Below are 27,170 nucleotides of genomic sequence, written 5' to 3'. Positions count from 1 at the left end.
TCCTACTCAAAGTCCTACTTTTAAGTTCAAATTCAAGGTCCATGTACCTCTCTTGAAGGAGTCAATATACGTAACATGATCCTTAGGATTAAAATCCAATTAATGTGGGTGTCTGGATATTTTTGAAGCTTTTTTTTCCCACCTGCACACACACAAAACTCAACCTATTGTTTACGTTAACTTCTTAGTGTGTAAAAAATTGTTAATGGATTTTAGAGGCATCTCCCATGAGTGTATATAGTTTCTGCCTCTCTGCTAATTTCCAGGCTGGGGACCTGGATCAGGTATAGAGTGCAACTAGGGCAGACGGTCAAGGCGGGTCACCTTTGCGAGGGTAAGAACCAATCTGACGTGCTCTGAGCAAACCTCCGTGTCTTCTATGTTCCCTTCCGCACTTCTTTTCCAGGAAGACCAGCTGTCTATTCCTCCACGCTGCCTCTGGCCCAAAGGCCTGGCCAGTGAGCACCATATGACTAATTCAGACTAATTGTCATGGATCAAATAGCTGCAAACTATTTCCAGTTGCCAGTCTCCCGTTTTCCAATTGTCCCTCTGTTCTATGTCTAAGCAAACATTTGTTCTGCTTATCGTTTCTGAGCAAAGACATGAATCACTCGCCTAGAAGAAACCACAGAGGCAGCTGTTGCCCATTAGGAGCTGACATTTGGGAACGGGGCCTGCAAAACAGGACTCCATAACTGGAGTTTGCTTTTTATTTGTCTCAGTTCTAGCAAAGGAAGCACTGGGCACTCTAGGGGACTAGTAGCAACCAGATCTGTCCTATCATTTTTGTGGCAGGACACTGGAATAGCAAAAGACCCCCTATTATTAAGAAATCTTTCCTTTTCCTGACTGGTCAAAGTGCCTGAAATCCCAACCTCTGGCTCTCCTTCGGTGGAAGATGCTGTCTTAAGGTTCCTGTAAAAGCGCCCGTGTGTTGCCTGATGAACTCAAGAACCAGTTTGCTCTCATTAAAATCATCGTGGAAGCCCGTCTAAAACAGGCTTCTAACATAGAATTAGAGAGGACTTTGTATTAGTCCGTTTTCATGCTGCTGATAAAAACATACCGGAGACTAGGTAATTCATAATAAAGGAAAAAGGTTTAATGGACTCACAGTGGCACGTGGCTGGGGAGGCCTCACAATCACAGTGGAAGACAAGGAGGAGCAAAGGCATGTCTTAGGTGGCAGCAGGCAAGAGAGTGTGTGCAGGGGGACTCCCCTCTATAAGACCATCAGATCTCCTGAGAATTATTCACTACCATGAGAACAGCACAGGAAAGGCCTAGGCCCATTGGGTCCTTCCCATGACACATGGGAATTGTGGGAGCTACAACTCAAGATGAGATTTGGGTGGAGACACAGCCAAACCATATCAAACCTTGGGTTCTCAGGAACTGGAAATTTATTTGATTTTGTAGCAACTTGCATAGAAAATCTACTTTCTAATAGGCTTTTTGCTGCACATGTCTATATGCTTCACATTATTTAATCCCCAAAACCCTAGCAGGTGAGAAGAAAAGATGATATAATCAAACAAGGCCATAGACAGAGACAGAAACTTTGGGTCGGAAAAGCTTTCAGGCGGAGCCTTGCACTGCATTCCAGTCGTGGGAACACAAAAGACCCCCGTATTTTTTTTTTTTTAAAGAACTTGAATATTTAATGTGTAAAGAATACTCAGGCCTCAACAGTAAGTATACTAACAACTCAATTTTTAAAATGAGCAAAAGGCTTGAAAAGACACTCACCAAAAATATACAAGGATGGCAAATAACGACATAAAAATGTGCAACATAATTAGCTGTTAGGGAAATGCAACTTGAAGCCATATTGAGATACCACTCTATACCTATTAAATGAATAACATTTTAAAAAATACTGTCAATACCAAGTGTTGGCAAGGATGTCTAACAACAAGACACTTATACATTACTGGTGGGAATAAAAATCGGTATAACCACTCTGGAAAAGTGTTTGGTAGCTTCCTATAAAATTAGACATACGCTTTCCACAGGACCCAGTAATCCCACTCCTGGGTGAGATTTCACTCCAGTGAAATAAAAATCTATTTTTACACAAAACCCTGCATGCAAGTGTTTGTAACAATAGTCTTCCTAACTGTCAAAACTAGAAACAACCCAAAATGTCGTTCAAGGGGTGGATGGATAAACACATCGTAGTACATCCTTACAATGAAACACTACTCAGAAATAAGGAAAAATAAATTCCTAATACGTGAAACAATTTGGATGAGTCTCAAAGGCATTGGGCAGACGCGGTGGCTCATACCTGTAATGCCAGCACTTTGGGAGACTGAGGCAGTTGGATCACCTGAGGTCAGGAGTTCGAGACCAGCCTAATATAGTGAAACCCTGTTTCTACTAAAGATACAAAAATCAGCTGGGAGTGGTGGTGCATGCCTGTAATCCCAGCTACTTGGGAGGCTGAGACAGGAGAATCACTTGAACCAAGGAGGTGGAGGTTGCAATGAGCTGAGATCATGCCACTGCACTCCAGCCTAGGTAACAAGAGCAAAAATTCGTCTTAAAAAAAAAAAAAAAAGCATTATGCCCTAGTGAAGGAAGCCAGTCTCAAAAGGTGGCATATGACATATGACATGACTCCATTTATGTGACATTCTTAAAGAGACAACATTGCAGTGATGGAGAACAGATCAGTGACTCCCAGGGGCAAGGAGTGGAAGGACAGTTTATCTATAAAAGGGGTAACATGAGGGAGTCTGGGGAGCAGGAGGGGATGGAACTCTTCTGTATTCTGAATGTAGTTCTGGTTACACAACCAATGCATTTGTTAAAATTCATACAACTTGTAGGACATAAATAAAAGGTGACCCCTGACCTACCTCTGCTCCTAGACTATGAGCCAGACAGAAAAGAGCTGGGGGCCTGCCTGCGTACAAGAGTAAACTTCCCCCAATCCCCCTCTTTTTGGTTTGTGCTCACCTTGGCCCTCACCTGGATCCTCTTTCCATCTTCCAAAAGGACAGGAGAAGATGTCAGGCTCAGGGGTGGGAACCTGGGGGCCTAGCTGTTCCCCACGGAGGCCTGCCACCTGTGACCTGCCACACCTCACCTTGCCTTGTGTGGCGTCTTGGATTCCTGAGCTACTCTGGGGCTCTTCCTGGTAGATCAGCTTCTACCCCACTGCAGACACCTAGCAGAGCAAGGTCCTTTGGCTCTCTCCCACCTATTTTCCACTCTTTGCAGTACTGGATTGTGTCTGCCTGCTTATTTTGTAAAAAATGAAATTTGCATTTCTTTTTCACATTCTCCTTGTTTTATTTATTTGCTGCTGTTGTTGCTTGTTGGGGGATGATTATCCAGAAGAGAAATGGCAGAAGCTCCTTTGTCCTGCTAGCTTAACCCCCAGATGTCATCCCTGCATTAGCAGACAGTTTCTCGGGGCTGTGCACCAATAAAAGAAGAGATGAAACCAAGGAGAGAAAGGCATCTGCTCCAGGAAGCAGTGGATCCAATGGATTAGAGAAGTAAAGAAATCCTCCAAGCTGGAGGTGAAGGAAAGCCCAGATGATAGTTATGCTGTTGTCCAAGCAGGGAACTGAACTGGAACGTCAGAGGCCTTCAGAGGGAATGTCTCCAAGAACAAGAAGAAACTGCTCCCAGTGGATTTTCTGATCTATTCACTCTTGTGGAAAATTGTCTTGAGAGGCTGCAGGTAGGTATGGGAGAACTTAATCATCTGTGCAAAGAACACCAAGCAAATGAGAATGAGTTGATCATTGGCTTCAGGGAAAATAAAAGGAGAATGAAAGCAACCAAGCAAGTCTAGTACACTACTTGGCTCAACCGTGAATAATAGTTACATAAGGCACCATGAATACTAACAAAAACAGTTGTGAATGAACAGGGGAAGAGGAGAGGGGGATGAATAGGGCCAAGGTCACACGCCTAATCAAAATCAGCAGCTGGAACCAGAACCCATGTCTTTAGTGGCTGCTCCCCAGTGCTTGTTTGTGGGGGACCCAGAGCAGCACCATTCATTGGAGTGCACTTAGCGGGTGTGTGAGCCTGGGAAGAGGGAAGTGGAGTGTACAGGAACAGGAGAACCAGTGGCATAAGTGTTTATCTTTCCTAAGAGGAAGACCACTTTGAATTCCCCTGAGGTCCTGCCACTTCTAGGGTTCAAGGGTGATGAGCAATATCTTTTCCCCTAGGACTCAGCATCCCTGGGCTGTAAACTGGGAGTGTCCTGCCTGCTCTCCTCCCTTTTCCCCCAGAACCTGGTAGGGACAGACAGATCCAAGCTGAGCTTTTCAGGGCCTTGCCAGCAGCTGTGACTGTAAAGACCACATCTGAAGTTCAGCTGAGAGCTGGAAGTTTCAGAATCCTCAGCTCAGAAACTTCATCATATTCCTGTCCCCAAAGACCTCTGCAGAAAGCTGGAGACTTGGAGACTTGCTGTTCCAATCAAGCATTCAAGTCCGAGCTAAGTTATTGGTTAAAACAGACAAGTGGGGTTCCTAGCCAGGAGAAAAGGCATGGGAGAGAAACAGCAAGCTCACACCAACTCCCCATACACCCAGGCTCAGGGGTCATCCCCAGGGAACTTCCGAGGTGTGTGAAGTCACAGGAGAGAAGTTATGAAAGTCTGACCTTTGTCTCATCCCTGCAGCAGTCAAAGCTCTTAGGTATTTAAAGGCTATTTTCTTTTTTCCCTTTCTGGGAATTACCATTGTTGATCTCATCTTTGCTTGCTTCAAGCCCTACTTTTGAACCCTTGACTGTAATGTGTCCCCTTCCAGAAGGGTCTTCTCCCCAGTCTACCAGTTTTCCAGATAAAGGGCTTCAATGGGAGAGTCTAATACCCAAGGGCCTGCAGCCTGTGACTTCTGAACTGAAAGTCCAAACCTTACAACTCACCCTTCTTCTGAGCCACCTACTATCATTCCAGAATTGTATGAGTGAATCTTGTCTCCTTGAAACAATTTTAAACTCTCTGAGAGCAGAGATTGTGTTAGTCAGGATAAGCTAAGCTGCTGTAATAAATAGACCCTCCACGCAAAGGTTCCATACAGTAGATGTTTATTTCTTGCTTACAAAGCAGTCGTTGGTGTATGTGTATGTCCATGTGGTCATTCAGGGATCCAAGCTCCCTCTGTTTTATGGCTCCACCTCACACTAGTTCCTTGCCATCATCTGCATCCAGCTCATGGAATGGAAAAGAGCATGGGGGAGTGTTCCCAGTAGGTTTTTCATGGGTTAGGCTTGGAGGGAGAACACATCACTTCTGCTCACGTTCCATCTGGTAAACCTTAATTTGAGTGGCCACAGTGAATTGCAAGTGAGCATGAGAGATGTAGTCCTCCTGTGCCCCCAAGAAATGTGTGACTTGGGCAGATCAGCTCTTCTATTCCTTGAGTTCCTTTTCCTTCCCTAGAACTCAGCATAGAGAAGGACCTTCAGAGGCTGTTCCTTGAGAACTTGGTGAGGGTTGCACTGAGGTTGGCTGGCACTTTGCCAACCTCATACAGCTGTGCAGACAGAGGAGACTCGAGGGCCCAGGGCTCAGCTCTACCCAGAAACCCCTCATGTTTGCACCCATCAAACCTCCAAGATGAAGCAGAGCCTGCAGCACTGTGGTTGCATCAGAAAACAGATCGAAGGCTGGTCTTCACAGCCACATAAGCCTCATCCTGGCCTCTGCCCACAGAGGTTGCATCTGTGCAGAAATCCATCCCAGAGCGTCAGGCTGTGGGGGCATCAAGCCCCCAATGAGATTCTGCTCTATCAGGAAGCTGATGCATCTGGTGTATCTGTCCCAGAGCAGCTCTGATGGTCCTGCACTAGGCAATGGAGACATTGACCATGGCCTTGAGCAGAGTGGTTCTGGTAGGCGTGGCAGAGACAAAAGCCAGACTAGAGGAGCTTAGGGAAAGAACAGAGCTAAATGAGCTGGAAATTACCTTTTGCAGTTACCTGGAAAAAATAAGACTGAAGATGATTATGCACATCACAAGTGACACACACAAGCGCATACGCAGCCAGGACTAGGGGTCCTCCTCTCTGAAGCTCCTGATGCCTGCTGGTGCTGTCTTATCTCCCTAGATCTCCCTAGATAGCCTTCCTGTCTTTATCCTCCTCCAGAGAAGCGGCCTGCTCCAGAGTCTGGTGCAGTGATACCAGCAGAGTCTGGTGCAGTGATACCAGCAGAGTCTGGTGCAGTGATACCAGCAGAGTCTGGTGCAGGTGGTGTGCTGTGGAAAGAGCACTGGAGCAAAAACAGATCCCTTGGAGACACCTTATCTTCAAAATTGTTCTAAGCTCTGTACCCCACCACTCCTGCCACCACCTGGCCCAACTCACCACAATATCTTGTCCAGAAAATGAGCACAGCCAACTAACTGGTCTCTCTGATGTTGCCCTTGTCCCTGAGCTAGTTCTACACACAGCAGCCTTCACCATCCTTTAAAACTGTGTAACTTGGGTCAGGCTTGGTGGCTTATGCCTGTAATTCCAGTGCTTTGGGAGGCTGAGGTAGAAGGATCCTTTGAGGCCAGGAGTTCAAGACCAGCCTGGGCAACATAGTGAGATCCCATCTCTACGAAAAATTTAAAAATAAGCCAAGTGTGTGAGTGTGTGCCTACAATCCCAGCTACTCGAGAGGCTGAGGCGAGAGGATCGTTTGAGCCCACGAGTTTGAGGCTGCAGTGAGTTTTGATAGTACCACTGAACTCCAGCCTGGGTGACAGAGCAAGAGCCTATCTCAAAAAAAAAAAAAAAAAAAAAAGTAAATCTTACTGTTAAATATTCCCTTGTTAAGGCCCTCCCTTGGCTCTCTATACCCCTCTTTCTCTATCCCTTTTCCCACTTCCATTTCCTCACAATTAATTCTACACATAATCATCCTTTATATTTAGTCATTTGACTTGATTATCGTCTCTTGTACTGGAAAATGGTCTCTAGGAGAGGGTGCTGGTCTTGTTCACTTCTGTGTCCCAGCCATTTACTAGACATGCTAATATTTACCAAAGACACGTGGTTTCTTTAAGCCTCAGTTTCCCCAACTGCCAAAAGGGGACAACGACTTCTGTGTCACACATTATGGGTTTGCAAGGATTAAATAAGAAAATAAGGAAAGATAGACACTGTGGTCTGTGATATGAGCCAGGTAAAGGAAGGTGGTTTTCAACACCACTGCCCGCAGATGCTAACTTTGCAGGATATTTTCACATCATCAAAGTCCACGTCCAAGGTCGAACCATGGCATCTTCACTACAGACAACAGCTATAGTGCTCCTCCCAGCTGAAAACCCTGGGAGTCTATTGAAAATAAATTAGCAATGCCTCACTCTCAATGAGAAAGTCTCGGGGAGATTTATAATTTTATTTTTTCTAAGCGTACAGAATAACATAAATCAAAAGAAGCAATAGTCTACCTTGTGTTTGGACTACTTTGACCCTCTTCAACCTCTGCCAAATTTTATCTCATTTTTGTTTAACTTCATACATCAGAGTTTAATTTGAGAGCTGCTGGAGAAGACAGTGATGTATAGGGTACATCAGGTGCAGCTGAAATTACCCTGTCCCCAGGGGCTGGAGGTTGAAGGGAGGGTCCCAGTCCTGTTTCAGGGTAGAAGAGGAATGGTACAGTTTGCCCCTGGAACCCAGACTCTCTCCACATTGCAGCCTCTCATTGATTGATCTGGCCGGGTTCGAGGAGCTTACAAAATTGTGTCCATGCAGGGCTCATGCTTCCAGAGCAGCCACGGGCTCAAAGCATCAGCCACTAGGGACAATGTCATTTCTGGAACCAGATAAGGAGTTCTATTAGCATTGATTTTTCCTCTCTTTTAAGTGGATATGTTCTCCAGAAAAGTGTGTTCAGTTGGCAGTGTGTAATCTGCCAGAGAAGGCTGGCTTTGCCATTCTGACTATGCAGAGCCTGCCTGGCATCCCACAGAGCACTCACTAAGAGTTGCTGCATGAACACAGGAACAAATGAATGAATGAATGCATGCATGAATGAATGAGTCACCCTTTGCTTCCTCATTACTTTTTTCTTTGTTTGTTTTTGAGACAGAGTTTCACTCTTGTTCTCCAGGCTGGAGTGCAGTGGCACGATCTCTGCTCATTGCAACCTCCGCCTCCCAGGTTCAAGTGATTCTCCTGCTTCAGCCTCCCAGGTAGCTGGGATTACAGGCGTGTGCCACCATGCCCGGCTAATTTTGTATTTTTAGTAGAGACGGGTTTTAGCCATGTTGGTGAGGCTGATCTCAAACTCCTGACCTCAGGTGATCCCCCACCCACTTCGGCCTCCCAAAGTGCTGGGATTACAGGCATGGGCCACCGCGCCCGGCCTGTTTCCTCATTACTTTTATGTTCCAGCTGGCTGCAATACTTTTTAGAGATGACAAACAGGAATTGATCAACTGGGCCCCGGACACAGGAACCGGTGAGCTACTGTCTGTCCTAGAAACTCTGTTAATGTCGCTTAGGGACCCTGGATACCAGAAGGAAACTGAGATCCTCTTATCTCACTCTCATCTTTCACGTGAATGTTCCCCAAGACGGCCTGGCCAGGGGCTGGGCCACCTCTGTTAAATGCCTTCAGGGTGGGCCACTCATGCCATGACCCAGTGTTAGCCTCTTTAAAAGTACATTTCCCCTGTAGCACTTACCACATTTAGAAAGTATGTATTTGTGCGATGATTTGATTAAAGTCTGTCTCCCCCACTAAACCCGAAAAACATTGATAAGTTCTGTAATTAAATTTTACCAGAAAGTTCTGTTTGTCCACCTGTATCCCTAGGGTCAGGCCCAGGGCTTACCATGCCGGAAGTGTGCAATGTCTCTGAATGAATCAGTGCCAGGCACACTGGGATAGAGGGATGCTGTGATTGGCTAAGGTCAAGGCAGGAATGAGGACAACCGGTAAAAATGTCCAGGTACAGAAGTCATGTCACGCCTAGCCACCTAGTCCATCCTCAGTCCAGAATGTCAGTAAGTGGGCTCAGGGAGGCACTAAAAGGTGGCTGGATTTCAGGGCTAGGTGAAGATGCCAACAGTGGCAAATATCTCTGGTGGGTTCCTTGCTCTAGACCTACACCGTTCACAGTGGCTATCAGCCACCCATGTGGCCACTGAACACTGAGAATGAGGCTGGTTTGAATGGAGTTGTGTTGTAAGCATAAAATCTATACATCGGATTTCAAAGGTTACATGGGGAAAAAAATGTAGACTATCTCATTGATAAATTTTATATTGATTACATATAATCACATGTTGAAATGATAATATTGTAGATATAATTGGTTAAATAAAATGTATTTTTATGTTTGTTTTAATATTATTTTTGAGACAGCGTCTTACTTTGTCACCCAGGCTGGGGTGTGGTGGTGCAGTCTTGGCTCACTGCAGCCTTAACCCCCCAGGCTCAAGTGATTCTCTCACCTCAGTCTCCCGAGTAACTGGGACTACAGCCACACACCACCCTATTTGGCTAATTTTTGTATTTGTCTGTAGAGATGAGGCTTTGCCATGTTGCTCAGCTTGATCTCAAACTCTTGAGCTCAAGTGATCTGCCCACCTTGGCCTCCCAAAGTGCTGGGATTACAGGCGTGAACCACCGTGCCCGGCTCCAGTAAAAGGTATTATTAAAATTAATTTCAATTGCATCTGCTTTTTGAAATGTGGTTATTATAACATTGAGAATTACATGGCTCACAGTATATTCAAGCGCGGTTCTAGAGGAAGGTCTTTGGAGCAGTTCTTAATTGCAGAAGAGCTTTACATAAACACTCACCACTGAACAGCAATAGTTATCAACCAAGTTGTGTCTATTCTGTGACTGGTCCTTGGCTAGGTACTTCAACCTCTAGTAGCTTTATTTTAGAGACATTTTACTGGATAAATAATCTGAAACATGGAAAAATTCTTTATACACAAAGTTTTTAATTATAGCATTATTTAATATTAATGAAACAGGATATAACCTAAACATTTAAACAGTAGAAGAAGGCTGGGCGTGATGGCTCATGCCTGTAATCTCAGCACCGTGGGAGGTCGAAGTGGGCAGATCACCTGAGGTCAGGAGTTCAAGACCAGCCTGGCCAACATGGTGAAACCCTGTCTCTACTAAAAAATGCAAAAATCAGCCCAGCATGGTGGTGCGGGCCTGTAGTCCCAGCTATTCAAGGAGGCTGAGGTGGGAGGACAGCTTGAACTCAGGAGGTGGAGGTTGCAGTGAGCTGAGATTGCGCCACTGCATTCCAGCCTGGGTGACAAAGCAAGACTCCATCTCAAAAATAAATAAATAAATACATACATACATACATACCTACAGTAGAATTATAATATGAACTGTGCTAGCATTCATACAAGAGTATTATGCAGCCATCAAAACCTATGTTTGCCAAAGATTTATCATAACCTGGCAAAATACTACAACAATGCTCAATCAAAATCTCAAAATTCAAAATCGTATCTGACTCTTACCACATCCAAGGAGGCAAAGCTCTGAGAAAAGCCACTGGAAGGAGTTCCACCAAGCCGTTCACAGTTGTTTTTGGAGAACAGGATGATAAATGATTTCTCTTTTCTTCTTTCTATTTTTTCAATTAGATTTTCTTTAATAATCATTTGATAACAGAGAATTATACATGTGTTATCTCAAGGAAAAAGGCCCGGCCCCAGGAGTTTGCCTTCATGTTGTCAATGGCAACAGGAGGCGAGGCATGTCAAAGTGGGCACGCTCCTTCCAGGCACACGCGGCAAACCTCAAAGCTTCTGCAGGAGCAGCGCCCATGGCCTGCATCTGCTCATGGAGTCCTTTGCCAAGGGAACGCCCCCTCTCTCCGCCTGACTCCTCCACAGACTCTAAGATCTTTGAGGGCAGTGCTATGGTCTTCTCTCTTCCCATTTCCAGCCCAGGGCCAGCACAGGCTGGGTGCTTTGCAAGACGCACTGCACCTGTGCTAGTTTTCTGCCACTTGCCTCAGAGCTCTCCGTGGGCTGTGCCCTGGGAGGCAGAGCTGGGTGGCAGTTTCACTCGCTCCTGCAGGGGTTTATCCAATGCGGAGCCCTAGCAGGAGAGTGGAGGAAGAGAAGAGAGTGTAGTCTAAGTATGCCATTCCCTGGTCACCTCCCTGTGGGTCTTCTTGGGTCCTTTCTCCCGAAGGTAAAAACTCCTCTAAAAGTGGCTCTTACCACACTCTCCTCCTGGCTTCCAGTAACCCATCCCCTTCAGACGTGGGGAAGTAACAGTTCTGTTCATTTTCTCTTGTGCTTTCCTTCACCGTTCCCTTTCCAAATAGCCTCTTTGGAGAATCCTCCATGAATAATCCTAATCTGAGTGTGTCCTCTCTTTCCCACCGAGCCCCTGATGCACACGGAACTTATCTGAAAACGCAGTGCCTGTCCCCGCTGCAGTGCGTGGAGAAGAGAGGCACAGTGCCCGTTCTAGGAAGGGTGGCATCTCTGAGCCTCGTGACGTCTCCTAATGCGCCCAGCACCAGGTGTGGGAGAGCTAAGTTCCAGGGCAGGAAGACCTGAGTCCAAATACAAGATCTAACCCTTCTAACAGCTGTGAGATCCTTTGTGCATTCCTTCAGCCTCGTCTTCTTCATCTGCAAAATGGAGCAAGAACAACTATATTTTGTGAGTATTGTGAGGATTAAATGAGGTGCGATACCTAAATTTCTTAGTGTGTGGCCTGGCTTGGAGTAAACCCCCCAGCAAACATCAGCTGGCACAAGTATTGCTCTGACCCTCTGCGGCTGCCTCATGAATGCAAACGTCCCAGGCCGACCTCCACTCCTGAAGACATACTGCAGCAGGACCTAAATCCTCCCTGGGCTGCAGAGATTACAGGGAAGGCCCTCCCCAGGACCACAGACTGCCCTACATCCATTCTGTGTAAGCTCTGCTGTGAGACACAGGGTTATTTACAGAGCAAGACAAGGAAATGACAAACAGTAGGAGATGAGGTGCATTTTGGGAAAATCCCTTGTTTATTTAAATATTGCGCTTATGAAAGACACCAGAAAGAGAAATATGGGCATTTGTGGCAATGATCAAAAAGGGAAAAAACGGAAATACATGATCAAAAACACAGGAAAGGATTACATCTGAAATAAAATTTGGTACCCTTAAAATATCTGTAATTCAACCTCAGAATGAGTGTATCTTTTAAAAGCTCTTTGGAAACACTTCCCCACTCTCTTTGTCTCTTTTCTTTATAAGGCATCTTCTCTTTAACTCCCTTTGGGAAACTTCTTATAAATGAGGATTTGCATCTCCAGGGATTACTCTGGTTAGGAAAGTGTTTTATTAAAAAATATATGTTTGCCACAGAATGCTGAGCGATATAATTAGCTGGTCCCTTCTGTTTTGTTTTAAAAGGCTGTATGGCCAAGTTCTAATTAAACATATTCTCAGGACGTTTGAAATGTGAAGGTGCCTCAGAAATGCGCACTGACATGAAAGAAGCAAAGGCTCTGGGAGTATATGCCAGAAAGGAGGATCTCTGGCCACGGTGCACCTGGCAGTACGGCTTCATTTCTGTCTCTGCGTGCACAGCTACTGTGGATAGAGAAGCCGGTCCCATCCCACCTTGGTGGGACGCTGCCTTGTGTTCTGGGAGGCCACGTGCTAAATGAGCTGATCTTGTTCCACCCAGGGCAATCCAGGAAGGCTGAAGGAATGAGTCCTGGGCTGGGATTCTGGGGACCTGGGGATGTAATAGGTTATCATCTCTAAAGTGACAATTGCTAAGGTCCCTGCCAGCTCTGACATTCTGATTGGACACGTGGCTGTTTCCACTGCCTTCGTTCTTGTCACAAAGCATAAGAATGCTCCAAATGATCACGCTGCATTTTACTTTGTGAACTCAGGAATAAAACTGAAGGCTGGAGAATCTCACTGTTGTTCCTACTGAATAATGACTGGCTCAACCACGAGAGGCAGTGCTGTGCCCTCATTTGCAAAAAGAGGATACTTCCCTGTCTCCCTTTTGCAGAAGCAAGTAACCTGGAAATTGAAGTATTCAGTCCCCATTCAGAAGGATGGGTTAGGAGCCCACAGGAGTTTAGAGTTTAGAAATGCCCCCTCTGAATCTTCCCACCTGGGCACGCTGTGAGACACCCTTACTCTTTACAAAGCACTTTCATATTCACTAACGCCTCTTACAGAGCAAGCAGAGCTCTCATTTCATTGCTAGTGGGGATACAAAATACTACACTCACTTTGGAAAACAGTTTAGCGCTTTCTTGTAGCGTTATACACCCTCTTACCATTGACCTAGCAATCATTCTCCTAGGTATTGAAACTTAAGAGAAATGAAAACTTATGTTGACCCAAAACCTAGAGGTACATGTACATAGTGGCTTTATTTGTAATCACCCTAAACTGGAAACTACCCAGCTGTCCTCCAGCTGATGAATGGATAAACAGACCTAGGTACATCCATGCAAAGGGATACTTCTCAGCACTGCTAAGACACAAACTTACTGATACATCTGACAACATAGATAAATCTCAAACGCATTACACTAGACGAAAGAAGCCAGACTTCAAAGGTAAGATACTCTCTAATTCCACATACGCTACACCCTGGAAAAGGGAAAGCTTTAGGGTAAAGAACAGATCAGAGGTTCAGTGGTTTCTAATGCGGGGGAGCTGGGGTTAAGGGCAGGTGGATAGTTTCACTACAAAAAGGCAGCACAGAGCAGTTTTGGGGGAGTAACAAAACTATTCGAGGCCAGGTGTGGTGGCTCATGCCTATAATCACAGCACTTTGGGAGGCCAAAGCTGGTGGATCACCTGAGGTCAGGAGTTCGAGACCAGCCTGGTCAACATGGCGAAACCCTGCCTCTACTTTAAAAAAAAAAAAAAAAAAATTTAGCCAGGTATGGTGGTGGGCACCTGTATATAGTCCCAGCCACTCAGGAGGCTGAGGCAGGAGAATCGCTTGAACCTGGAAGGCGAAGGTTGCAGTGAGCCAAGATCGTGCTATTGCATTCCAGCCTGGGTGACAAGAGCCAAACTCTGTCCAAAAAAAAGAAAAAAAAAAAAAAGAAAAGAGAAAAAAAAACTATTCTAAATCTTTAAAAAAAAATTTTTTTTGAGGTAGGATTTTGCTGTCACCCAGGCTGGTGACAATCACGGCACACTGCAGCCTCAACCTCCCAGGTTCAAGTAGTGATCCTTCTGCCTCAGCCTTCCAAGTAGCTGGGGCTACAGGCACATGCCACGATGCCCAGCAAAATTTTAAAAAGTTTTTTGTAAAGACAGGGTCTCACTATGTTGCTCAGGCTGATCTTGAACTCCTGGGCTCAAGCGATCCTCCAGCCTCAGCCTCCCAACGTGCTGGGATTACAGGTGTAAGCCACCACCACACTTAGCCACTGTTCCAAATCTTGATGGCAGTGGTAGTTATGTGATTTTGTGCATTTGGCAAAACTCAGAAAACTGCATACCAAAAAAATGCATTTTATTATACGCAAATTAAAAAATGAATTAAAAACAAAAAACCCTATAGGCTTGGCAGGAAGCGTGGTGGTTGAGGTTGCCTCCTCCCCATACAGTATTCATTTTGTCCTACTAGGAGTGCTCGGTAAGGCGTCAGGGCATCGCATTCCCTGGAGATGCCTCCTGCTTCATGGACGTGGCCCCTGGAAACTGAAGGGAATGACTTAGATTACATGGGTCAATGAAAAGTTTTCTATTCTTCTCTTCCCTGTTGAATGTGGACAAAGAAGCAATTAGTTCCACTCACCATTTGTGGCCCTCTTGAAATCATAAGATAAACCACCTTGAGGATGACATTATGCCTAAAATGAAGGGAAGAGTAAGAAGGCAGAGAAAACTGACTTCCTGTTAATATAATGGAGCCATAATCTACCTCTTGCCAATTTCCTGAAGCCAGTGTGAGCAGGGGTTCGTATTTCTCACAGATTGAAGCATACTAGGAAATATAGTGAGAGATCTCACTGGAACATTTCTGATCTGATCCACTGTCCCAAAACAATCTGAAACAAACTGGGCAACAGAGAACTTGGGTGAAAGAATGTGAAACACGTACGCAACAGATAATGGCAGGACTTGAACAGACATCTCACAAATAAGGCATTCCCGATCACCACGCAGATATAAAAAGGTGCTCAAACTCATTAGTAATCATGGAAATGCAAATTAAACACAGTGAGACAGCAACCACAGCCGCTAGATTAGGAAACATTGCAAATACGAAAAAACATTGCTAACAATATCATAGGCTGGCAACGATGTAGAACAATGGGAACTTTAAAAACTGCTTGTGGGAGTGAAAATTGACACAATCATCTTGGAAAACAGTTAGAGCTGCAGATATGCAAACTCTGACCAAGCAATCCCACCCCTAACTATATATAAATAGAGATATTCCCCATGTGAGTTACGGCATAGGAACAAGCATGTTCACAGCGGCATTCTTCATGATATCCACACAATTGGGGGGAAAAATCCTAATGTTTGCATAAAACTAATGTTTTCATAGTCTACAACTTCGATCATGAACGAGCTACACAAATCCACATGGTTAATTCTGGAAAACAATGCTGAGTCAAAGAAATAAGACACAAAATAATTCATACAATATTTCATTTATGAACATGACCAGGGATACACACTTAAATATTAAAACGACAAAGTAAAGCAAGGAAGTGATCATTACAAAAATTAAAAATAGAGGGAGCCTCCAGGAGAGGGGACTGCAATTGGGAGGTGTCGGGGGAGGTTTCCGGTGACGGAGTGTTGTGTATGCAGGTATTATTTAAACCATACCCATATGATTCACACATTCTTTGACCTTTTGATGTATCTCACACACAGAAATGTAGGAAGACAAAAATCAGATCGCAGGCAAATTCAGAAAACCAGTCTGAAACCAGGAATGTGCAATGAATGACCTTAGATCATGCATTCTAGAGGATCTGGCCCCAAAGAGAGACAATCTGGATGGCTCTACAGAGTGGTCACAAGCTTTGCTTCGCTTCATTACCATTTAGTCCAGCCAAAGACCTTTTAAAGGCGTTTGCTTTTAAGTAAAACTTCTCTCCTTTTGAAAGTACCAATTTTTGGCCAGGCGCCCTGGCTTAACCCTGTAATCCCAGAACTTTGGGAAGCCGAAGCAGGTGGATCACTTGAGGTTAGGAGTTCGAGACCATCCTGGCCAACCTGGTGAAATCCTGTCTCTACTAAAAATACAAAAATTAGCTGGGCATAGTGGTGCATGCCTGTAATCCCAGGTACTCGGGAAGCTGAGGCAGAAGAATCGCTTGAATCCAGGAGGCGGAGGTTGCAGTGAGCCGACATCATGCCACTGTACTTCAGCCTGGGCAGCAGAGTGAGTCTCTGTCTAAAAAAAAAAAAAAAAAAAAAAAAGGACCAATTTTCTCTTTTAAGTTTAATAAGAGTGTTAATCTTATAGAGTTGCCTTACTGATTTTTTTTACACAGTTTAGATCAGATTTGTTCTCTACATGAGTCTGTAGAGACTTAAGGTAAGCTACTCTATCCAACTGTTCCTTATTTGCCTGGAGAGCCTTTATCTTAAAAACTCGATCATCAGAGCAAGAAATATAGGAGACCACAATGCAATGCCTCTTGAATAGGTAAAAGTATTAACACATCTTCTGGGGTCCAGGCATACACTTCATGCAGTTTCCTTGTAGAAAATACCTTCCTGCTCTTCTTTGAGCCTATTAACTCTACTCTTACTTTAAATATAAATCTAACATGCTCAGCCATCTGTTTCCAAGAATACATCAGCTAAGAAAGGTAAAAGTGAAGAAGAAGGACTGCTCTAGCCAGTGACAGTTAAAAAGCTCACACTGTGAAAGAAGAGAGAGGAAAAAAAAACCTCTCAATTCTCTTAAGCTTCTGGGGCATTCATTGTAGAGACAGCAATGAAATATTGAATTAGAAATTGACCAAATCCTTTCTGTAAGAAATCAGGAATAAGTATAGTGCACAATAAAGAATTGCCATCAAATATTTAGCAAAATGTATTCAAAAGAGTAAGTTTAATATCTATTTTCCTGCAAAGGATAAGTAACTCTGTGAGAAGGCTAGAAATGCCCATTGAATCCAAGTCCCAATGAGTATATGTACATGCATAGATACAAATATGTACATATATATGCACAAGTACATGTACATGTACACAGACATATATGGGAAAATATTCATTTATTGTGTGTGTGTAGGGGGAGTGGGGGTTGGATCCCATTAAATAATTCTGGATTTGGTTGGAATTCACCCTGATAGCTGAACAATTATGGAACAACTGCATCCTCAGCACAAAATGACCTTTTTATCAAGTTACAAAACATTAAGGGTTAAAGGATGTTTGAAACGAAGTTAATACTTTTAAAACATTGGGAGAATGGCCATCTTTTCAGAGATCTGACCAAAAATGTGAAGGAAGCATTGGACGGCCTTTCTGGCTATTATTTGTGGGCGGGTGTCACATGTTTGCACTGCCTGCTCCTGCTGAAACCATGAATGAACCTACCTCCTTAGGAAATGAGGAGAGACGGGCCTGTGCTCTGCACGGCACAGGAGCCCACGAGAGGACTCCTTAGCAGGCTGGTTCCTAATTGCAATTTTGAAGTCACATTTCTTCCTCTCAAAAGTAGCGATGGCAAAGAGAGCAAATCAATGAGACTGTCAGATTTTCCCGCCTTCTATTTTCCATCTGACCTGGATGGTGCAAATTCCAGTCGCTACTAACAGGGAAAATAGAAATATCAGTCACCAGACCCCTTCCTCTAATGAGCTCACAGAAAGGCCTGGAAGAACCTGCCTTATCAGCCCTGCCAATGCCCACTCTTCCCAGAAAGTCAGGTGGACTGCGTGCTGCCTTCAGCCATTCTCTCCTGTCTTTCTTTTTCACCACATTCCAAGCACCTGCTTGTAATCTCAGGTGCATCCAGGCTCAGCCCAAGTATAAACCTTTATTTTCAGGGTGGTCTGGCCCTGTGGCCACCTTGCACACCAACTTAAGCGGGTACCATTTATTGGACAACTACCGTTCTTCACCAAGCTCTCTGCCAAGGCGTGGACACACATAATCCCAGATGAGCCTCACAAGTGCCCTGGGAAGTAGACTCTATTGTGACTTGCCCACGGGCACACGGCTAGTGACACAATGTCTCTGGTCTGACTCTGAAAGCTTCCAGAATATAGCTCCAAAAAACCATGGGTTCAAGGGGGCATCTCTATTTTTTTATTTTTTATTTTTTGAGACAGGGTGTCACTCTGTTGCCCAGACTGGAGTGCAGTGGTGTGATCTCAGCTCACTACAGCCTCAACCTCCCAGGCTCAAGCGATCCTCCTGCCTCAGCCTCCCAAGTTGCTGGGATTACAGGTGCATGCCACCATGCCCAGCTAATTTTTGTACTTTTTGTGGAGACAGGGTTTTGTCATGTCGCCCAGGCTGGTCTCAAACTCCTGGACTCAAGTGATTCGCCTGCCTCAGCCTCCCAAAGTGCTGGGATTACAGGCATAAGCCGCCACAGGGCCTGGCCAAGGCATCTCCAATTTTGATGGAAGGTTTCCATGCTGAATTCCTACTTGGTGTTTAAGATGGAGAAAGCTGTCCTGTTTTAGAGATGGAGACGAGGTTCAAAGAGAAAGAGCAACCTGCTCAGGCTCTCTGGGTTACTTATGGGCCACAGGCTCAGGCCTCCCATCACCACAGTTGGAGCTTGCATTCCCCTGCAAGGTACTGCTTGCTGCACACACATCCGTCTGTGGGACACACCAACTGTAGGTGTGATCCTTACAGTTACTCACTGATACCTATCTCCTCAGATAAACTGACTAGCTTCACTCTCTTGGTACTTCACCTGTCGTTTACTTCCTCATTCATCGTGCACAGTTCAGCTGAGATAGGACTGGGTGCAGGGCTGGATGACAGCCAGCCCTCTACTCCTTTCCTGCTTTCACTGCCTACCTTCTTGTCCCTATATGGGCTCTAGATACAGCATCCTCAAGGTGGAGAAAGACAGAGAGAGAGAGAGAGAAGGAGAGAGGCTTGCATTTCTGCACATTCTAGACAGGAGTGACTCTTTAATGAATTTCACCGTTGGAGGAAAACTCTCGTCCATTTTCAAGTCGCAAGTGAGGCCTGATGATGGGGAGGAGAAAGGAGGGCTCCTGGGCTTCCAAGACAGGTTTCCCTGCCCTGTCGTATAAGTTGACTCAGTCATCTAGGAAGAGGCCTACTCGTTCCTTAGGCCTCCTCCTGATGGGAACCCCATCCCAGGTCCTAAAACCAGCCAGGATGGAAGATTCTCTTAGAAACTAGAGGAGCCCCTTTTGTACCTTTGTCACCAGTTATTTACCCCATGCATTCCCATCAAGCCTGGGGCCAGACCCTCTTGTCTTCAGCCAACACACTCCTCAAAATTCCAAATGATACAAAAGCCTTCTCAGGAATGAACATCTTTTGGGCAACATACTTTGAAACTATTGATAGTATCTATAAGGTGATTGAGAGTCAAAATTCACTCTCTCCCAAATGTGTGTTCAGCACCTACTCTTTCTGCTGTGTGTATTTACACACGGTTAGTGAGCCAGCCTGGGCCAGGCTCTGAGTGGGCCCATCCCCAGGTTCTCCTTGGTGAATGGGCAGGGGGAGGCTGGCTGCAGACGAATGACTTGCTTTGACTGTGTCTGGGGAAGAGGTGCCAAGAGGGCTGCTGACTGGAGTGTAGACCATCTCCTGCAGACCCTTTTGGCTGGCAACAGGGATGGGGATTGAGTATTCCTAGAGACAGCTAGCTGGGAACCAACTCTAAGCCCTGCTGAGATAGAGAAAGAACAAGGTGTTCAGCATCCCACAGCAGAGTAAAGAAAGGCAACTGCGCTTCTAAAAATTCTGCTTTAAAGGCAAGTCCGTGGGGTGCTCCGGTAGGTTCTAACAGGCACAGCCTAGGGAGCTGGCGTGGGAATACGGGGTGGGGTAAGGGAAGAGATGATCAGCGGGCAAGAGACATCCACTGTTCCTTGGCTCCCATGCAAAAGTCCCCGTTGAGTTAGGACCTCCAGGAAGAGCTGGGCCAGGTTCTGGTGGAATCAGAAGTGGCCTCATGATCAAGCCAATCTCCCCTATGTGAATCTGCCCTGTCTTCCTGGCTGAGCACCTAACCCCGGCCAGCGCCTTATGCCTTATGTATATCCCTTTTTGCCCACTCACTGGAGCTGCCTTGAGGCCTGGGTGCTTCCTCCAGAAAGCATTTTCCCAGGGGAGAAGTTCTGCCCGCTGAGGCCAGCCTCCAGGCACTGCCTGCCCCTGCCTAGGCTCCCACAGCTTAGCCAAGGTTTGGGGCTCCAGGCAGGGTGCCCTCCGGAGCGCCCTGGCCTGTGAGGGTGCAGGGTCGTTGGCTCAGGGCAAGATGGAAAATTTGATGTATCAGCTCCATCATTTCATTATCAGAGGGCCTTTGGGAAAGTTGGCCATGTGGTCTGCGGTGGGCAAGAATCTTATATTGAAGCTAAGTCAACAAGAGCAAATACACGATTTTAACTTAAGTGCAGGGTTTGTTAGGGGAACCTAGAGAAGGTGGTTGGGGGAAGGAGGCTGGAGACTTTCTGAAACCCCTCCTTGGGGTCACCATCCACTTCTGCAATCCATTAACTTTTAAGGTGAAGAGGCTTGCAGAGACCCTGCTGTACAGCCTAGTCCACTAGCCAGCCGGAAAGACTCCTGGGGCCGCGAAGCACCACCCGGGGCCCACCATCACCCCTCCCAAAGCCCCTTGCATCCCAAACCCCCAACCTCATGTCGCCTTTTGGGTCAGAGCGCTCGCCCGCGCTGTCCCGCCTCCAGAGGGCGCTGACGGAGAGGTGGTAGCGCCCGCTCCCGCCGCCGCGCCAAGGGGCAGCCCCAGGGACTCCACCCCTACCCCGCCACCCGGCCTAATTTGAATATTTCATTGGCTGCCGCCAGTCTGGTCAATTTATCATGCAAATGCGGGTGCCCCGCGCGCCAGAGAGGAGCCATCGCCCGCGCAGGAGAGCGGCGCCCGATTGGTGGCCGAGACAGCGGCATTTGTAATATTTTTCTTTGGGCATTAGAGTCATTTACCAATGCCATCCCCGCAACTCCAGGCACTGAATCACAAGCCACTTAAAGGGTTTTATTGGCAGCTTGGAAACTTCTTAACATGTTCTTTTATTTCAAGCCAAGTGTCAACCTACTTCTGACCTCCTTCCCCTCCACCACCTAAAAAAGCTGCAAAAAACTCCGAACTACTTTGTGCACTCACCATTTGCACGCGGTAACAGCCTCCGCCTTGCCACAGGGAGAAGGACTGGACCTGTTTGGGGCTAGCACTTGGTAGACCTTAAATAAATAACCTTTGAGAAGTCTTATAAAGGTGGAGGAGGGACTGTTGGAAGAGACAAGCCACAAAAAGAAAACAGAAAAAGAAAGGAAGAGATGGGGAAAAGAGAAGAGGCGGCAGAAAAGGGAGAAGGCAGAATTTAGGACTGCTCTGCAAAGGGGAAAATCTTGGTGTTATCAAAGCCCTGGAGATCAGAGACTACCTGCATGCCATATTATCTAACGCTTCGGGCCACCATGTCCCCAGTCACCCTGACCCTCCTATTGTCAAACTACAGGTGATATCCATCAAATTTCAAGAAACAAAAACGTGAAAGAATGAGGCCCCCAGCGTGTTGTCCCTCTCTTTTGTACCTGTCCTGCTGACACTTAGGCTCCGTCTTCCCCGTTTGCAGATTGTAAATTTAGGGACACACACAAAACCCTAACGTTGAAGACAGATGAGAAAAGCAGTGTAGGAAAGAAGAACTGGGAAACGAGATTCTTCCTGGTCTTGCCAATTCCCTGGCTAGTTAACGAGGTCACCAGCCTCAGAAAGATGGGCTGTCTGGTCGGCTAAGACCTGGTGGTTTGATTTCTGGGACCTCCACCTCCTTCAGGATTCCAGCATTCAAAGAGCCGGGGTTCAGAGCCGTATCAGGTTGCCCACACAATGATTCAGATACCTGCAGTGTGGGGCAGCTGGCGCAACCACACCGGAAGAGTTGGGCACCCCTGAGCTACAACTAGCAAATAGCTGCTTGCTCCCGGCCAGGGGTGAGCCCCTAGGGCAGCTGCAGCTATCTCTAGTGTAGGGTTTTTTTTTCTCCCCCTTATTTTTAGCTCTGCTTAAATGGTTTCCAAAAATCCATTTCACCCAAAGTGGGGTGGGGGTGGGGGTAAACCACGCCACGCTGCAGCAAGGAATTCGTGAAATTCCCAGCGCAACCCAAGTCGACGCGTGGGATTTGATAAAAGGGCATTTCGCCTGGAGTTAAGCGCTCCAAACTGAGTTTAATGTGCATCTGTCCTCCTTAGACTGAAATACAAAGACGTTTTATTTTCTTTATTTAATCTTCGCTCTCCTAAAAAAAAAGTTTTTGAAAGTTCCATAGATGATTGAACGAAAGAGAATGAAGGAAGAAAGGGGTATCTGAAGATGCGAGACTCAGAGCACTGGAAAGCGTGGGGAGAGGGGAGGGAGTAGAAAATCGCCATCTCCTGTCTTGGGAAACCCAAGAAAGTAGCCGCTATGACTCACACGATCAGAGGGTGGGTTTCTAGGCAGACCTGGTTTCCCTCTCCCCACTCCCCTGTGATAACCGTATTGCTTCCTTCCCTCCCTCTTTTAGGTGTATTGTTAAGTGGGATTTTTTGTTTTTTTTGTTTTTCTAAAGGTGTTTATAACTGCCTGGAAATCCTGAATCGGAAAAAAAGAAGCACTGGAGAGGGGGACCTGCAGGCTGTGGCTTCCTGGGGGACTAGACCAGGTCAGCTTCCACCCCAAGTTCTCCCGAATCTAGTTGTGCCCAGGAGTTAAGGGCGGGCCAGACAGGAGCACCAGCTTCCACCCTGTTCTGTCCTGGTCCTGGCCCCGCACACTCAGGCATCAAGCCTGCCAGGGAAGAAGATTGAAGGCCCGTTTGCCTTTCAGCTGGGCGGTCAGTCAGGCGGTCCTCGTGGAAAAAGGCTGCGGCATTCGGTGGACACAGTCTGCAAAGTTGAGTCACATCTCTGTGCCCCAAGCCACAAAAAATTTACGAAGTAGCAAGCTATGCCTGGTTGGAGGAGGACTGGGAGTGTGTACTCTGGTGTGATGATGCGTGTGTGTGCGCCTGTTTTGGGAGTCGGAGAGGCACTTCACCTCCCCCAAACCAATTCTTGACCTTGGGCCAAGAAAAGCCCCCTACTTTTCTCCAAAGATTGTACTCCCACCCCCAGCTCCCATCCAGGCGCGCCTGACTCAGCTCTCCCGAGGCCCCACAGAAGTGGTATTAATATACTCTTCGAATTTTTGAAGGTTTATTTCACGTCAAAACTGTAAAAGTTCTTGGGAGAATTTACAGACAAAACATCTGGTTCGTTAAAACAAAGCTACCGGAAAAAGAGAAACAAACTTCGCTGCTGTGTAAATGCACTTTTAGCAAACAATTTACCACCTGGCGAAGGCCAGGGTCCCTATCCTTCCTGCTTGGGCAGGGGCCGAGATTCCAGGGCCCAATTTCTGGTTGAGGTGTGCAGGTGGCAAGCTTCCCTGAACCCAGGGCACCTCCTCGACACTGTCTAGCCCAGAATGTGGTGTGGGGAGGCGTGAGGAAAGTGAAAAATCCATATGCCAGCGTTCCAGGTGAGTGCAGGCAGGAGGGCACCCACCTGGTGCCCTCCCTCCCAGGTGCTGCCCAGTCCTGGGCTCCCTAAAAGCCTACACCATGGGCAAATACCCTCACACTTTGAAAGGGGGTACAGGCTCCCAGAGGGTACTACTCAGCGTGCCCAGTCCCTCCAGGTGGCCCAAGGTTCCCTCCAAGAACCGCTCTCCAAGGTCAAGGTTTAGGCCCTGGATGCCTGGGACGGGAGCCTGCCCTAGCTCCTCACCTTGTAACAGTAGCTTTGAGGACACCTTCTTTCCCTGAAGTCTTTTCCCTCAGTGGCCACTCTAGATAAGGACAGGACTTGGCCTTCTTTGGGTCCAGCTGTCACCTATTGCCCTCAATCGCCACCTCAAACACAACCTCGGCTGCCTCCCGGCGGTGGCCTGGCTACTCCTTTCTGGCACTGACTTTGTGACTCTGTGTGGCGTGTTGCGAGCGAAGTGCCCGTCCCCACAGCACACACCTGTTCCTAGCCACGCCTGCATATGACTTCCTCTCTCTCTTTTAAACTTATCCAGGCGGGGCTCCCGGTATCATGAATGATCATGAATGATCCTGGGGCGGGGCACAGGTAGCCCTGGGGACAGGTGGCCCGATTTCCTTGAGTTCAAAAAGCCGGAGGCAGATTTCTAACCCCTGACCTGAAGAAGCTTCATTTGGGAGCTTTTCCACAGATTTTCTACTGATTACATAGCACCGCTATGGAGGAGGAGCCGGATTCCACTGGGCCTGAGGTGCAGTCCTGGGGGTCAGCCCTGCCTTCATGGCCCTGGGTGATGTTTGGGGATCACAAGGTTACCACCCAGCTGTTGGGTGAGCCACCTGGCTGCCATGCAAGTGCCAGTTTCTCCTATGGACATTTGCACCTCGGTGTTTCAGTGAGTCGTCCCACCGCCTTTGCTCATTTTTCCTCCTCCTATTTTTAGGGTTTTTTTTTTTTTTTTAATGTTCCCGGAAACGCGGCACCTCCCAAAGGTGGGGACATCTCACTGGCCTAGGGGCTTACTTTTCAGAGTGACTCAGCGCGGGTAGAAGTTACCAGGGGCTTGCAGGGCCAGAGCCTGTTGTTTTTCAAAGACAATCTGCAACTCTGAAGAGTGGTGAAAAGATTTCTACACAGTGTACATTCTACAGAATTCTAGCTTCTCCGCGGGTGCAGACTTTTCCGCCCTCTAGTCTAGCGTGAAAACAGTTCGACCACTGGATGTGGGCGGCGAAGCCCGCACCCTAGAGCGCGGTGTCTACCTGCAGGAGGGAGCTGCAGCCCACGCCGCCGCGGCCACTTCTGGCCTCCTCGGGAACCGAACCGAGAATACCTCAGTGCTCGCCTAGAAGCGGCTCCTTTTCCCCTTCTTACTCGCGAATGGTGAAACGAATAGGTGCGCGGGATTTTACCCGTTTGTGTAGTGGACTCTGAGGGGGCACCAGGTACCGAGACAGAAATCTTTGCGGTAAGAATAAAGTCAGGTAAAATGCCTGGTACAGCCGCCCTGCAGATGTCCCAAGAGTAGGTCCACCGTACACTCTTCCCATTAAGTTCTTAGGGGGAGGACAGGGATGGCCCTTTGGTCAGGCTGGATTGATCAGGGAGGTATGTGCATATGTTTGCCCTCTGGACATTTGGGGAGGGGTTATGAGGGAGTTGAAGGCAAGAGGCAAAATCAGGTAGAACAACCAACCACAGCCGAGAGCGGCACTCTCGGGGAATGGGCGCAGGGAACTCCGCGCAAAGATCCGGCTTCCCAAACCTACGGTCCTGCCCTTTCTCCCTCTGTAAATAACATGTGAATTACAGACGTACTGCCACCCAGACACTACTTCTCCCTAAATCTGGTCCTTAGTTCTCACTGGGATCAACGTTTCCCTCCGCTCTCCAGCTCCTCTCCATCAGGCCATGTCACGCAGCAGCCAGGCGGGGCCAAAAAGTTTTAGCGCGAGACCTCCTGGCTAAAACCTGCCCAGCCACCTCGACAACACATCCTAGGGCCAGGTGAAGGGGGTTTAAGCCCTTGCATCCAGGTAGCTTCCGGATCTGCAGTGTGCTTGGTGCGGATTTGGGAAGTCTCCCTTCCTTCTCTCCTAGCCACACCCAGCCCACAGAAGGGCAGAGAAAACCTGGTGGAAAATAATGACTCGGGCGACACTGCCCCTCTTCCTTCAATTCCATCCCTAGAATGGCCTGCAAAACTATTCATGTTCGGGGGTCCAAATATTAAGTGGGGGTGGGTACATGTGGCTAAAAGAACACAGATTAGGGATTCAGGCTGTGCCAAGCCAGGCCGGGGGCCTTTTTGCGTGTCCCGGCATGGCAGTATGGTTGCGGCGTGCACTCCGCATAGCCCGTGTTGTGCGTGGCGGGCTGTCGCTGCAATGTGCAGCCCATTGACACTGATGGATGCGCCAATGGTTGGACGGACAGATGTTAGGGCGGATCGCACAGCGCTCGGCGCCTGAGCAGGGGAGGGCCAGGCAGCGACCAAGCGGCGGCCGCCGGCTACGCGGAGACCCGAGTTCAGGCCGCGGCCCGCAGGGGGAGGGGGCCGAGGGAACAGAGGTTTGCAAGAACAGCGAGGGGATAGAAAGGAGGAGAAAAGCGCGACCAGGGAGAACTCCACGCTTCCGTGCGCGGCGCCCCGCGCTGTGCACACGCCGCACCGGGCGCGCCTAAGTGGGCGCTTCGAAGGTGAGCTGGGAGCCGGCGGGAGCTGACCCCGTGCAGCGCAACCCGCCTCCAGGCGACAGGAGCTCAGCGCAGCCACCAGAATGGTGAGGCCGCCGGCGGCGTCTACCAACTCACCGTTTCCTCGCTTGCAAGAAGCGTTTCACGCTCCACGGCCGCGTCTCCCGGGCCTGGAGGAGTAGCGGTTCTGGCCTCTGCGGCCGCGGGCACCCAACGCGCACTGCGCCTCAGCCCCCGAGTCCGCCAGCCCCAGAGTCCCGCAGCTGCCTGCCTCGGACTCCCCGCCCCGCCTGGGGTCCGCACCCCACAACTCCGAGCGCTCCTGCGCGCGGGAAGGCGCTGGAAGCGGCTTTATAGCCGGGGAGGCCAGCGGCGGCGCATCTGCATCCTGGGAGACGTCTGGACCCAGCCCAAGCCCGCAGGCTGGGCGAGCGGAGACTTTTGATCTTACCGTGTGGGTGAGATCACTGTCTCCCGGTCTAAAAGAAAAGAAAGCATGCTGTGAACTTTTAAAACAAACTTGCAGAACAGTCGCAGAGAAAACATAAAAAGGACACAGGTCAGAAAAAGAGGGAGAAAGAGACTAAAAAAAGAAAAAGATAAGGGGGAAAAAAAGGAAGAAAGGAGAGGAGGAAGAAGTCTGGGGTTTGCTGCTCCGGGAGCGCTCAGGCAGCCGGTGCCGGAGCGCGGGGCGCCGGCCCTCGCCGGGACTGTCGGCCTCGGGGCTAACGACAGGGCCAGAGCCCCAGCCGGCGCGGCCGGGTGCA

General features: G+C 47.8%; 1 long non-coding RNA gene across 1 annotated transcript; it reads right to left on the bottom strand.

Annotated features, from left to right (window-relative positions):
• Positions 1–27,170, bottom strand: LOC139360381 (uncharacterized). Its single transcript, XR_011617718.1, has 3 exons — positions 17,536–27,170; positions 10,480–16,378; positions 1–9,900 (listed from the first exon to the last, which is right to left on the bottom strand). It is a non-coding gene; the product is annotated as an uncharacterized lncRNA (long non-coding RNA).

This window comes from Macaca nemestrina, chromosome 20 (genome assembly GCF_043159975.1).
Source record: "Macaca nemestrina isolate mMacNem1 chromosome 20, mMacNem.hap1, whole genome shotgun sequence".
Lineage (NCBI taxonomy): Eukaryota > Metazoa > Chordata > Mammalia > Primates > Cercopithecidae > Macaca > Macaca nemestrina.
The sequence above is the reverse complement of the archived record's forward strand: the minus strand, read 5'-3'. Positions and strand labels throughout refer to the sequence as shown.